Source organism: Camelus dromedarius, unplaced genomic scaffold, assembly GCF_036321535.1.
Source record: "Camelus dromedarius isolate mCamDro1 unplaced genomic scaffold, mCamDro1.pat HAP1_SCAFFOLD_97, whole genome shotgun sequence".
Classification (NCBI taxonomy): Eukaryota; Metazoa; Chordata; class Mammalia; order Artiodactyla; family Camelidae; genus Camelus; species Camelus dromedarius.
The window spans coordinates 23,225-38,501 of NW_026989812.1; the positions used below are offsets into that span (position 1 = coordinate 23,225).

General features: G+C 44.9%; 1 long non-coding RNA gene across 3 annotated transcripts in view; it reads left to right on the forward strand.

Moving 5' to 3' along the window:
* The first annotated feature begins 8,780 nt into the window (after positions 1–8,780).
* The window catches only part of LOC135320827 (uncharacterized), a 44,459-nt gene continuing 37,962 nt past the window's right edge, over positions 8,781–15,277 (forward strand). Inside the window, exons 1-2 of one of the 3 annotated variants that reach the window (XR_010380168.1) lie at positions 8,781–9,034; positions 11,249–11,361. This is a non-coding gene — a long non-coding RNA (uncharacterized LOC135320827). The remainder of the gene's footprint in view (positions 9,035–11,248; positions 11,362–15,277) is intronic. The other 2 variants (XR_010380169.1, XR_010380167.1) reach the window with 2 other exon arrangements.

Genomic DNA, 15,277 nt, shown 5'->3' on the forward strand with positions numbered 1-15,277 from the left:
AAAATGGGGCCAAAAGGGGCCAAGAAAAATGTTACTAGTTCTCTATTACAGAGAAGGACACTGAGCAGAGAGAGGGTAGTGTCCAACCAAGGCCACAGAGGAGGGTCTCAGTGAGCCCTCCCATGGCCCTGTTACTATTTCTCTGTTACAGATGAGGACACTGAGGCACAGAGAGGGAGCAGGGTCCTGCTATAGCCTTGGCCCCACAGCCTGTGTCCTTTATGACTAGCTCCATGCTGCCAGCAGGGGTGTGGGCCTGGAATGGACGTTGAAAGCAGCCTGACCCCCAGGGCCCCTTCATACACAAACTCAGTCTCAGGAAACACCCCTCAAGACCTACTCTACACCCCTGGGATTGGGACCTGATTGCTGTTCCTGGAAGCTGGCTGGGCTTCCCTGTGAATTGGCCCAGGAGATGCTTGGGACAGCCACGGGGCCCCTGAGGCTCCCTGTCCACAGCTGAGCAGCTCTGGTCCCCTTGACTGTCCCTGGCAGAGGCCTGATGACACGACATGTTGGCCGGGTAGCCAGGTGTGCTGTGGAGATGAGGGAATGGGGGCAACATGCAGGTACATGCAGAGGTTCAGGTATTCACTCAACAATCATTGATTCAGGCCTTGCAGTGTGGCTGGCCTGGGCCCAGGCCTGGGTGTCCAGCAGTGAATACAGTCAACCCCTTGAGACATCTGGGAAAGCAGTGCTCAGAGAGATGGCCCCCAGTGTCCCCACCCTGCTCCCCATGAACAATCACACTGAGATGAGGCTGCGGCCATGGGTCCCAGTAGAGGGTGAAGGGAGGAGGGAAACCCAGAGTGGGCACTGACCATGAGCCTGGACACTGGAACCAGATGGCCTGGGCTCTGTAATCTGGGGTGGTAACCTCACCTGTCCTCTCTGTGCCTCAGCTACTTCTTCTGCAGAAATGGGTGATCATGCCTGTTCCTGCCCCACAGATTTCCAAGAGGAATCAGTGAGCTTCTCTTTCTTAGATGTGTAGGACTATGTCTGGCCATGGGTCAGGATCCCGCTCACCTCACAATAGTCTGTCCCACTTTAAAGATGAGAAAGCCAAGGCTAAGGGGTTATGAGACCAGCATGGGCTAGCCCCCTCCTCATGCTCTGCTGCCCAGCTCTCCTGCTTTCACATCATCCCTCTGCCCCAATATCCACCCCGCAAAGTAGGTGCTGAGAATCTCTGAGCAAATCAGATTATGAACGGAGACACGCCCTCTCCCCATCTTGGGCTCTTGGGGCGGTGGGCAGGATGGGGATATCGGGATCTCCCAGAATGTCCAGGAGGCCCAGCATTTCCGTCACTTCATTTCCACTCAACACGGAGTAGGTGTGTGGCCAAGGGCCAGAGGGCACTGGAATAACCCAGGGTGGGTGCATGCCAGGTAGGTGTGGGAGGCACAGAGTGGCCCCTGGGAGACAGAGTCCAGGCAGCCAAGGTGCAGGGAATGAGGGTGCCCAGAAGGGGCAGAGGACAGAGTCCAGCATGAACACCACCCCCTGCTGGACCCTGAGCTGTGGTGAGAATTGGGACAAGCCAGGGCCCTGCTGGGACTCCTCCTTATCCAGCAAAGAGGCGAAGAAAAGTTAAGGAGACAATGGAGGCTGACCCCACCGTGCTCCTTGTGTGAGGGCACTGCTTCCAGGATCCTGGAGGTTCCTTAGAACCTTGTGAAGTGGCTACTGGTTCCAGCCCCATGTGGGCAGAAGAACTGAGGCAGGGAGGACAGAGTGACTCAGGACAGAGCTAGGATTCGGCCCAGAGCGTGTGCTGGGCCTCTCGCTGAGATCAGCCTCTGGGCATCATGGACTCAGGAAGTGTCTTGTCCTCCCTCTTAAGGCTCCTGGCATGTTAGTCAGGGAAGGTCCCAGTGCCCATACCTGGGCCTCTCTGGGTGATGCTGACATGTGGGATCATGATGGTCCTGGGAAAGGAGAGAGAATGTGGGCTGAGTGTCAGGTCTGCATCAGACCCTAATGATGCCCCTAATGTTGTGTGACCTGGAAACTTTCCCTGACCTCTCTGTGCCTGGCTTTCCAGCCCTGACTCAGATGACTGTTGTGCTTGGCACACAGTAGGACCTCAGTCAGAGGAAAAAGCCAGCCCTCCCCTAGGAACCTCTCCTCTTACATGCCCAAAGCTAAGCCCATGTGCCACACATCTCCAGAGCTGATACTTGACAAGCAGGGCAAGTGAAACACAGCAGCTCCTCCCTCCTGCCTGAGGCCTTTCCTCCTCAGTGACAGTGGCTCAGAGCAGGTCTCTGCATCCCAGAAGTCTGAACTGAGCCTTGTGACCTGGGGGAGTCCTGGTTCCACACAACTTGGTTTCCAGGTCCTTCCAGTAAGACACAAGAGCACCTGCTCAGTGTTTTAGCTGCAAGGTCCTCCCTTTGCAAATTGCCCCATCACATCCGGGCTAGAAGATGTGAGTTCCAGAGCATGTGACCATCTAAATGATGACTTCAGGGAAACATCCCTGCCCACACTGCACTATTCAGAGCCACCTCCTAGAAGAAGGGGTAGTGACCCACGGTTATGCACAGTTTTATCAGAACACAGCCCTCACCCACCCACCATTGGAAACACGTGAGAAGCAGAGATTCCCAAGAGCCTGGACCCCTCTCATCCAGAAAGCAGAGGTCAGGGTAACAGACAGAAGGGGAGAAAGTACTTTCAGACTATATATCTGATAAGGGGTTAACACCCAAAACATATAATAACTCTTACAACTCAACAGCAAAAACAAGCAATCTGATTTAAAAAGTGGGCAGAGGAACTGAATAGACATTTTTCCAAAGAAGGCACACAGATGGCCAACAGGTACATGAAAAGGTGCTCAACACCACTCATCATCAAGGAAATGCAAATCAAAACCACAGTGCGATATCCCCTCCCACCTTTCAGGATGGCTGTAATCAAAATACAAGAGATGACAAGTGCTGGCGGGGTTGTGGAGAAAAGGGAAACTTGTGCAATGTTGGTGGGAATGTAAACTGGTGCCATCACTCTGGAAAAGAGTAAGGAGGTTCCCCCAAAATTTAAAATTAGAACTCTCATATGATCCAGCAAGTCCACTCCTGGGAATATATCCAAAGGAAATGTAATCACTATTTAAAGAGACAATAGTGCCCTCATGTTCACTGCATCATTATTTACAATAACCAAGATACGTAAACAACCTAAGTGTCCATCAACAGGTGAATGGATACAGAAAATGTGATGTGTGTGTGTGTGTATATATATATATATAGCATATATATATGTATATGTATATATGGTTATATATGTGTATATATGTGTATATATGTATATATGCATCATATATATGCATCATATATATGCATCACATACATATATATATGTATATGTGTATATATATGTATAATGGAATCTTATTCAGACATTAAAAAAATGAAATCCTGCCATTTGTGACAACTTGGATGGACCTTCAGGGTATTATGCTAAGTGAAATAAATAAGACAGAGAAAGACTAATTCCCATGATCTCATTTGTATGTGGAATCTACAAAATAAACCGAAACCCATACAAACAGAGATCAGGTTGGTGATTGCCAGAGATGAGGGAGGGGGTGGTTGAAATTGGTGAAGATAATCAAAAGGTACAAACTTCCAGTTATAAGACAAACAAGTCCTGGGGTCATAACGTACTGCAGGGTGACTGTAGTTAACAACACTGTGTTGTGCATTTGATAGTTAAGAGAGTACCTCTTAAAATTTCTCATCACAAGGAAAATAGTGTGTGACTATGGGTGGTGACAGATGTCAACTAAACTTAATGCGGTGATCATTTAACAATATGCACATGTAACAAATCATTATGCTGCACACCTAAAGCTAACAACATTATGTGACAATTGTATCTCAGGAATACACACTCAGGAAGCAGAGGTGCGAGCCTGGACTACCTACTGCAGGAGCTGCCTTTGCCCTGCAACAGCAGAGGGTGGTAGTTGTGACAGGGACTGTAGGTCCCTCAAAGCCTAGAATGTTTACTGTCTGGACCTTCACAGGGAGAGTGTGCAGACCCTGCCCTGGAAGACGGTGGTCATGGCAGCAACAACAATGGCCCGCCTGTGTGTAGGCTCAGCCCAGACAGCTCCTGTGCTCTGCTGTTGCCCCATTTACTCCCCTCCCCACCCTCAGAGAAGGAGGCTTCAAAGTTCCCATTTTACACATGAGAAAACTGAGGCTCATTTGCTTTGAATTATTGACCAAGTGGTGGGGGAAGCTTTGAACCCCAGTGTTCTGATTTCAAAGCCACATCTCAGTCCTGATTTTTAGAAGGTGGAGGTCCAGGCACTGGGGACCCTCCACCTTCCTCAATTGTAGTTGTAGTCTGGGGCCACCACCCCCGAGGCGTCTGGGTGAACACACTTAATCCACTTACTCTGCACCAGCTGAGCCCTTGGCTGCCACTCTGCTGTCGCTGCCTGACACCAGCTGAGGTTTTACAAGTGAACCATCACTCCCCTGCCAGCCCACCTGCCCTGCCATGTGGGGCAGGCCCCTTCAAGCCTGGTCATTCTAAATCCTTAGCTCACACATTTGCACAACTGCATCAAAAGAGCCCCACTCCCTATGTGGAGGTGTTGACAAGGGGAAGGGAGGAGAGTTTGGGGCGGTCCATTACTCTGAAGGTGACACAAGAAAAGGACACATTCACGTCCATAATGGCACTCAGTTTGAAGCTAAGGACGTGGTCCCAGCGAGGTGTAAAAGCTGAGAGACTACAAGTCTGCTTAGAAATGGGCTTGACTATTGGATTGCAAATGTGTAATTTAATTTAAAAATCAGCCCCCTGGATGATGAGAATTTGCCCCTAAGGCCAGAATTGGCCACCTGACCCCTGGATACCCCTCAGTTCCAGGATGTAATCATCTGAGCATGGGGGGGGCTTAACTTGTGGTGCTGTCCTCTCAGTCATGGCACACCTGCCCACGTGTGCACCCATGGACTGCCGTGCTCACACTTCAAGTCACCTTTGATGCCCGGCCAAGGAGGTCCAGGTCATAAGGAAGGAATGACAGACTGTGAGGTCACACGTGTGCCCTTGCAGGGGTGAATGTTGTATAGAGAAGAGCCCACCTCTCCCCTCCCCAACCTCACCTCCAGGAGGAGTGCTGGAGTGAGCAGGACTCCTGAGCCCCTAGGCTTAGCAAGCATCCTGGTTAAGGGTGGGGAGGCTGCCCACTCTGAAGTCATAGGTCAAATGGTAGGTTGGAGTCCCACCCCCACAGCTCACCAGTGAGCCCCTCTAGTCTGTTTTCTCCTCTGTAAACTGGAACCCAGTCACCCTCACCCTCAGACGTGGGAGCAGCCTGTGTAAATTACAACACAAAGCCCTGGGCTGTTTCAGGTGCCCTGGGGTGTCCAGCCCCGAGGCCGGGCAGGTGGGAGAAGAGAGGTGTGGGTTAGCAGGTGTGACAGCAGAGCTGAGACCCGGCTGAGTGTGTGCACTGTAATATCCAGGAACTGGGATCTGCCACTAGCAAATCTGTTCCCTGAGGCCATGTTTACTCTCCCTTGTCAGTTACAATCCCCTGTTTGAACAGAGGCCTCTGGAGTCTATTAGCCACATCATTGCCTGTCACCACACTGTTGCAGTTCCAGGGTCTCCATTTAGCCAGCTTGAAGGAATAGTTAAAAATTGTTCTTAAGTGACAGAAAACCAAAGTGACTTAAAGAAACAAACAGGGCAGGAGAGAATGACTTACCTGAGATGTCCAAAGGGAGATAGCTTCAGGCAGGGCTGTACCTGGTGCTCAGAGACATCAGCAGAAGTCATCCTTCCCCACCTCTGGGCTCTGCCACTGGTGCCATCTTCACATGGCTCTGCCTTTATGAGAGCAAGATAGTCACCAACTGCCACAGGCTGACATCACCACCCCTCAACTCCCAACTGAAATAGAACTTCTCTTCCCCCAGGATTCCAGCACCAAGGCCTGACCTCCATGGACCCTGATTGGGCTGGTGCCCAGCCCTGAGCAAATCACAGTGGCCAGGGAGGATGGACAATGCTGATTGACCAGATCAAGGCCATGTGACCATCCTCTCCAGGAAACCTGTGAGCTGTTCACCTGTTTCCAGGTTGGGAGAGTGTGATATCTCCCAGAGGATCCTGCTATTAGCACAACCTGCAGGTGGCACAATGAGCTGGAATGAGCCTGTCTGCTTGGTGACAAGTGACAGGTCACTTAATGGTTCCCTGCTCCAGGGAGGGAGGCATATCCACACAGTATTGGGGCTTCAGGGCCAGAATATAGCAGAAAAGCCTCCCAGTCTCCCAAAAGGTGGGAAAGTGAGCAGTGACACTGGAAAGGCACTCCTCTCTGTGGCCCTTGGCTTTCTCCTTGTTACAGTGGAGAGTGCACTGCTGCCCCTCACAGCCCACCTCCCTGCTGGGAGGCCTTTGCAACAGGTGGAGAGTGCTTGGAAAAGCCCACTTATTCTGAGGAACTGTTATTGCTTCTGGTGGGATTATTATTTCATGTCATTTGTGAGGTGGGCCCTGAGGGGTCCCTGATCTGGGGGCACAGACACCCATAGAAACTTGGCCCAGTATTACTGTTCATTAAAAAAATGACTTACCGAGCACCTACTGTTTGCCAGATTCCCAGGATAGAGCAGTGATGTTGACAGCACAAGCCCCTGCCTCACCTCATCTCTGCATCCCAGGTGGGGTCACCAATCAGAGTGGGAGTTCAGCAAGCAGAGGACGTGGACAGAGCCTTGTGGGAATCCCTGGGGTTTTCTCTGTGCTGAGGGCACTAGAAGAACACCAATTGTGGGACTCAGTACCCGCAGGACCCAGCATTGATGGGTAAAGGAGAGGGGCATTTCTAGAAGCCCATCCTCACTAACCCCAGGCTCCGGAGGGCAGCTCCACTCTGCTCAACCCCAGGAGGCATCTTCCACCATCCTGATCACCCTCTGGTCTGACTCCCTGCTCAGATGCAATTTTCCCTGTGGCAGCTACACTCAGAAGATGTGTTTGTTTCTCTCCCATGTGGTTAAGTGGACTTCAGATGCGTGATAGTGCTGGAGTGGCTAAGCCTCTGGGCAGATTGCTGGGTGACCCGCGGACCTGGTTGCACACGGTGAGCTCCCTTCTGCCAACCAATGGGCCAGGCCCCGCCCACTATTCTGTCTGTTCTTTCTCACTTAATCTGCACAGACACTCTGTGCAGGATATCCTGTTATCCCCCATCTCTGCTGACCTTGGGTGGACAAAGCTTGGGTTTGAGAAAGTTGCCCAGGTCACATGGTTGACAAGTGGGGAGCTGGGGATTTGCACCCTGGTCCCAGGAGTCTGGATCATGGAAAGGCCTGGGTGGGGCAGCTTATTGCAAAGGGAAGCCCTGCCCCAGCCCCTCCCATGACAGCCCACCCACCCGCACATGTAGCAGAATCAGCATTTCCTGGACCAGGTGGACAGAACCTCAAAACTTCTTTGCAAACAGAGTGTTTTCATGTCCTTTTGCAAACATAGAAAGGCCACAGGCCAGGGAAGGATAAGGCCAAGAGTGTTTTCATTGGGGAGAGTGAAGGACAAGTGTGAAGACATGCAGAACTCCCAGCAACCCTCTCAGCAAAGCCTGCCACTGGGTGAGCATCTACCGTGACTACCTACCATAACCCTGTGAGGTTCATGCCTGTACAACCCTGCCTGTGAGAAGAGCAAAGTGAAGCTCAGAGAGGGGTGGGAACATTCCAAAGACAAACAGATAAGGTGGGATCATCACCACCATGCTGTGCTGGGACAGGCAGTCACCTGTCACACTGCTCATGCACAATCTGCTGGGAGTAGTGAAGGCCTGATAGGAGCACAGAAACACTGTGGTGAAGGTGATGTTTCTACCTGGGACAGCTGGTACCGGGGACTCTAGCTGATTCTTCATTGTGCCTGCTTTGAGTGTCAGCATGCTGCAGCCTCATTCAGGGGAATGGGCTGTCTCCTTTCCACACCGGTGCACAAGGAAGAGCATGTACACACTGGCATCACTATAGACCACCGGCAGGATCAGGATCTGGGGCTCAGAGCAGAAACTGCCAGTACCTCAGGAACTGGTGCTTTAAAAATATATTTGATTAGAGGGGAGTGATAAACAGTTGATCCCTTCAAAACATTCTGTTATCTGAGGAACAATAGCACCTGCGCATTGTAAGAGCATAACTCAGTTAGTCATCAATAACCATCACTATAGGTATGAGAAAACAGAGCTAGGAGTTACAAAAGTGTCTCAAGATCATGCAGGTCAGAACTGAGGACCATCCAAAGCATGGGCTGCATGATAGCCCTTCTAAGCTACCTGAGGCTTGGTCTGCTCCTGACACAGGGCAGATGGTTCTGAGAAAACCACACTCCTCAGGGGACCCAAGGGAGTTGCCAGATTTGAGTTTGGTTTCCTGATCATCTTCTAAGTCAGGAATTTTGAGAGTCTAGGGCACCTGTTCTTACTGCAGAACAGAATCTGATTCAGGCGGGATTCCAAGGACTGAGGCATGTGCCAGGCAAGAGAGCAGGCATGGCTGGATGAGAGCATCACCAGTGCCATCAACAAAGAGGCCAGGGCACTGAGATTTCCAGTGATTTAGCATCCTGGCTGGGAGGGGTCATGGGTTCTACAGTGAGTTCTGAGTATCCTGCACTGGCCTCAAGGATCGGCAGGGGGCGCGCGAAGCCAGCGTGTCTTAGGTAGCGGTGCGCATGCACAGTCCGCGTCAGCAGCCAGCGTCTTCCCTGGGGGCGGAGCTTGTTTTCCTCAGGACGGAGCGGGGGGGGGGCCATGGCGGCTCCGGGACCGCACGGGCCGCGTGTCCGCTGGAGGAGGACGCTCCCCGCCCGCGTCTGAGTTTATGCCGGTTTCCCGCGGCCTGAGCTGGCTTCCTGCCGGGGTGTGTGTGGACCTGACCGAGCTGGGGTCCCGGCCGGCTGGGCAGGAGGGGACGGGTGTGCTGGCGGGCCCGCTTGGACTGTTCTCCTCGCCTGCTGGGAGCGGGTGAGTGTCCGCGTCCATCCGGGCCGCGGGGGTGTTCGCGCCCCTGGTCCTCACCGCCCGGGTCCCCCCTCCCCCGTGTGATCGGAGGTGTGTACACCGCGGGTCGGGAGCGGGGATGTGGGTGTAATGAGAAAGGGGCTGAGAAAGTACCCAAAGAGTTAGAGATGTGTGTAAAAACACATTATGTTAACTTTTATACTTTAAGTGTGTCGAAGTCAGAGTTTATCATGCTTTTACTTTCCTGTCTTTAAAGGAATGCAATCACTTATTTTATACTTAAAATATGCTTCTCAGCTTATCTCGTTTTCAAGTCAAAATACTGCCAGGGTTGACATTTTCTCATAATATAATGACAATCTTAAATATGTGTAAATATAAACTCATTAAAAAAAACTTACAGCATTCCAGGGTGAGTAGTCTTGTTAAAAATAATATCCAGGCCACTACCAAATTATTACAAAAAAACAATTAAAAATTTTTTGAATCACTTTCAGAAGTTCCAAACACAGTGATATTTTAAAAACACCAACCACTGCATAGTGCTTAAGACCATTTAAGATGAAATATATTCAAACCTAAACCTTCAGAATACTGAAAAGGCAGGACAATGGCTGCTTTTTCATTGCAAATACATTTTCTCTTCATAAGTGCAAAATATGAAGGTATTCAGCTTAATTTTGTATATCTTTATTCAAAAGGTGACATTAGAATATAATCCCCTTATTTTTTATTTTAAGCTTATTTCCCATAAAAATTGGTATTTTTATCTGTAGGATCTTAATTGTCCATTCGTTTTTTCCTTTGGTTTATTTTCTTTAACAGAGAGTGCATTCTTGTGTCTTGTTAGAGTTTTTAATTCTCCTAACCTATTCCAAGTGACTTTCTGACACTGATAGTAAATAAGGGAAGAGGCCTTATAGTAAATGTGCATCTTTTCATGTAGTCAGGTTTTTTGTTTTTTTTTTTTTTGGATAACATTTTTTTACAATTTCTACTTGGTTCACAATATTATCCCATTATGATAACTCAATAAAAAATTGTAATCTGTTTACACCAAGACACATGTCAGCACAGTGCTTTTGCTGATACAATTTTACATTAGATTATAATATAATGTTCTACTTGATTTACATATATACTAATACACATTTTATATATGCACACATATATGAATATCTGCTAAATGCCATTAATTTGCATGGGGTGGTAGCTGATTGCATGTGATCTTTCTGACCATTGGCTATTCTTATGTGTGTCTAATGCACTTCTTAGAACAGATATTAGAATATCACACTTCTCATTATACAGTATTTCAAGGTTATATTTTAAATTATAGAAGCAGAAATGTTGTCTGTCAAGTTTATGAAATAATTAAGTCACAATTTGGTGTAATCATTCAGTGGAGGAGTGATGGCTTCTACATCTTCATACATCTGCCACAGTTGCTTCTCTATAGTATCTGTGACCATGAGCATTTTTATGTCAACGTGATCTTTTTCCAATTCTGTTTTTTTTTTCCTTTTATTTTCAGTACAATCAGTAAAGCTTTCCTTTGTGGTGATGGCGTTTTTCTTAACATGAAGATACCTTGTCATCTGACATATTTGTACATGATGGACTACTACTCATGTACAGAGCAAGGAAAAGCATTTTCATATCTCCATCTGTATTCCAGATCTAACCTGATTTGTTCAAAGCATTGTGTAATTATTGTTAGTTATTTTAATTGTACTAAACACAGAGGAACAGACCATTTTTTATCTTCACCTACCTCATCAGCTAAATGGACACGGACATTATAATAACATGAGTTTAACAAAATTGGGAAGCATTCCAGGGCTTGAGCTTCAAGTATTTTTATGTAACTTTCTAATAGATAATTAATTTCTGGCACAAAATGTAGCAACATCTATAATCACTTACAGGATCATCTGCCATTTTGGGTTCTCTGATTTTGTCACTTTCAGCTGTCACCTAGGAACTGGTGAGTTCAAATATTTTTAAAAACACTTCTGATTAGAAAACATCAGGAAGAAACTGAATCTTTGTGTTCAGGATTCTGTTATCATTGTTCTAATGTGCCATTTGTGTTGGCTCATATTTGATTTTGTTCCAGTAGTGTGAAATGTAAGCATGGGAACAAAAATTTTAAAACACATTCTGTGAGCCATTCACAATGAACTATTAGTCATTATATTTTTATTTTATACACAGGCCATTTGAATATGTTCACCCATGAAGTGAAACAGACTCACTGAATTCTGAGTCCTGAGAGACATCTCTGGTGAAATGCTTCTTAGACAGTGACCCAGGACACAGCCCTACCAGTAAGTAACGTGGTGACTTGATACACATATATGTTGTGAGTGATTTTCACAGTAAGGATACTTCCATAAACTCACCTAATTCCCTTTTGTGGTGAGAATTTTTGAGATCTGCTCTCAGCAACTTTCAGATAAATAATACAGCTTTGTTAGCTGTAGTCACCGTGCTGTTCATGAGATTTCCCAGAACTCACTAACCTTAAACCTGGACTTTTGTGCTCTTTGAGCATCTTCTCATTTCCAGACTCCCAGGCCCTGACAACCACCACTCTGTTCTCTGTGTGAATTTGGCTTTTTTAGATTACATGTGTAAGTGAAATCATGCAGTTCTACTTTTTCTTTTTTCACAGTCTGCAGTGTGTTGATTTGATCCACTTACATACAGTGATGTGATCACAAACAGCTTTAACTAACACCTCTCACATGACTCACAAGTATAATTTTCTTTATTTTTTGTGACAAGAACATTCACAAGATAGTATCTTAGCAACTTTGAAGACTGATGTATCACTGTTTTCTGTAATCACTGTGCTGTGCATTTGATTTGCATGACTTATTTATCTTTGGGTTGCAAGTTTGTACCCTTTAATGTCTCCACAGTTCCTCCACCCCAAAACCATTCTACTCTTTGTTTCTAAGAGTTTGTTTTTTTACATGTATACCTGATATCTTACATCCATCTTTCTCTGTCTAGTTCATCTCACTAAGCATAAAGCCCTCAATGTCCATCTGTAATATCACAAATGGCAGAATTTCTTTCTTTCTCAATGCAGAATAATATTCCATTCTGTATAAATGCTACTTCTTCTTTATCTGTTTATCCATTGTTGTACACTCAGGTCATTTCCATATCTTGGCTGTTGTGAATAATATTATAATAAACATGCAAGTGCAGCTATCTTTTCAATACCCTGTTTTCACTCCCTTCAGATGCACACCAGGAGGGAGGACTGCTGGAGCATATGGTAGCTCTGTCTTTAAGTTTTGGGTAACCTCTGTAGCTTTTCCATAGTGGCTGAGCCAGGTTACATCCCCACTGACAGTGCACAGGGGTTTTCTTTTGTCCTCATCCTGGCCAGCACTTGTCTCTTGTCTTCTTGGTGATGATCATTCTGACAGGAGGGAGGGGATATCTCGTTCCAGTTTCGATTTGCATTTCCCTAATTATTAGTGATGTTGCACATCTTTTCATGTACCTTTTGTGTATTTGGGTGTCTTCTTTGGAAAAATATAGATTTAATTTTACTGCCCAATTTTTATTTTGGATGTTTGGCTTTTTTTTTTTTTTTTTTTTGGCTATTGTGTTGTATGAGGTCCACATATATTTTATTAACCCCTCATCCCATATATGATTTGCAGAGATTCTGTCCTACTCTGTATTAGGCTTTATATTTTGCTGATTGTTACTTTTGCTGTGCAGGAGCTTTTTAGTTTGATGTAGTCCCACCTGTTGATATTTGCTTTTCTGACTTGTGTTTTTGGGGTCATGTCCCAAAATTACTGCCCAAACCAGTGTTAAGTAGCTTCTTCTCTATGTTTTCCTCTAGGAGTTTTATAGTGTCAGATCTTACGTCTCAGTCTTTAATCCATTTTAAATTATATTTCTGAGTGGTGGAAGGCAGCTGTCCAATTTCATTTTTCTGCATGTGGTTTTCCAGTGTAACCAACATCATTTGTTGAAGACACTAGCCTTTCCCCTTTCAAAATAGCCTTAAAACCAATAAAATACTTAAAAATAAACTTAACTGAGGAAGTGAAAAGTTTGTGCTTTAAAAACTATAATTAGACTTTTGTGGAAAAAATTGAAGAAGTCAAAACAAGTAGAAAGATATACTGGACCAGATGTATGGTTAATGGACCAGAAGAATTAATGCTAAAATGTCCATACTACCCAAAGGCATTTACAGGTTCAGTGCAATTTCTATCAATATTCGAATAACATTTTTCAAAGATAGAAGTCCATCTTAAAATTCTTTGATGTGACCACAAAAGACCCAAATACCAAAGCAAGCCTGAGAAGGAATAAACTGGGAGCCATCACACTTTCTGCTTTAAAACTATATCACAGTGCTATAGTCATGAGACACCATGATGCTGGTATTAAAATACACACGTAGTCTAACAAAGGAATAGAATAGACAGCCCAGTACTAAACCCTGGCATAAAATGTCAACGGATATTTGAGATGGGACTAAAGCGCATTCAGCGGCCAAATGACAGTCTCTTTGATAGATGGTGCTGGGACAGCTGGATACTACTTTTAACTTTTGGCAGAACCTCCAAACTGCTTTTCATAGTGGGTGTGGTAATTTACATTTTTACCAACAATGCTCAAGGATTTTCTTTTCTCCACATCCTTGTCAATACATGTAATCACTTGTCTTTTTTGACTGTATCCATTGTAACAGGTGAGAGATGGTCTCGTGGTTTTGATTTGCATTCCCCTGATGATTAATGGCATTGAACAGCTTTTAATGTTGGACATTTGTATGTCTTCTTTGGAAAAATTGTCTATTCGGAGCCAGTATTTTTAACTTAGATTTTTTTTTTGGCTGTTAAGTTGTATGATTTATTTATATACTTGAGTAACTACCATTCATCAAAAGATGGTTCACTAATGGTTGCTCCCATTCCATAGGATGCCTTTTTATTTTTTCAATTTTTTTCCTATGCTAAAGTTTTTTACATTGACTTAGTCCCACTTGTTTCTTTTTGCTTTTGCTTTTGTTGCCTGTCCTGTGGAGTCATATCCAAAAAATCATTATTCCCAAGACCAAGGTCGAGGAGATTTTCCTCTGATTTTTTTAGGAGTTTTATGGTTTCAAGTCATACAGTTGACTCTTTAATCTATTGTGAGTTAATTTTTGTGAGTAGTGTAAGATGGACTCCAGTTTAAGTCTCTTACTTTCATTCGATTTTACCAATTTACATTTTTACCCAAAAAGTGCACGAGTTACATTTTCTTCATATTCTTGCAAATATTTGTTTTTTATAATAGTCCTTCTAACAGGTGTGAGGTGATGTTTCATTGTGGTTTGGGTTTGCATTTCCCTGATGATTAGTATATTTTCAATATCTGTTGGCAGTTTGTATGTCTTTTTTGGGGGGGAAAAGAAAGTCTACTCAAGCCCTTTAGCCCATTTTTAATTTTTATTTTTTATTTGATTGCTAGTATTTTATGAGTTACTTACATATTTTATCAAAAATGTTTTTTTGTTAAAAAATGAAAAAATGGTTTGCGTATATGTTCTCCTGTTCTGCAGCTGCTTTTACATTTGCTGATTGTTTATTTTGCTATGAATTTTTTTTTTAAGTTTGCTGTAGATTCAGTTGCTTATTTTTGCTTTTGTTGCTTGCAATTTTGGTGTCATATCCAAAAGATATTTGCCAAAACCACACTAAGGAGCTTTATCTTTATGTTTTCTTCAAGTAGTTTTACAGTTTTAAGTCTTACATTTAAGCCTTCAGTCCACTTTGAGTTAATTTTTGTGAGTGCTGCAAGAACAGGGTCCAGTTGTGTTTATCTGTAGGTCATTATCCAGTTTTTCCAGTACAGTTTATTGAAAAGACTGTATTTTCCCCATTACTTCTTCTTGGCTCACTTGTGAAATATTTGTTGACTGCATTTGGATGGGTTTATTTCTGAACTCTGATTGTTTCATTGGACTTGGTCTCTGTTTTTCGCCATTCCCTACCATTTTGATTACTATAGCTTTGTAATAAAATTTGAAGTTAGGGAGTGTGATATCTCTAGATTTGTTCTTAACCAGGTTGACTTGACTTGACATTAGGGGTGTTTTGTGGTTCCATAAAAGTTTTAGGATTGCTTTCTCTATTTCTGTGTAAAAGTCATTTGAGTTTTGATAAGGATTGCATTACATCTACAGACAGCTTTGAGTGGTATAGACATTTTTCAGTA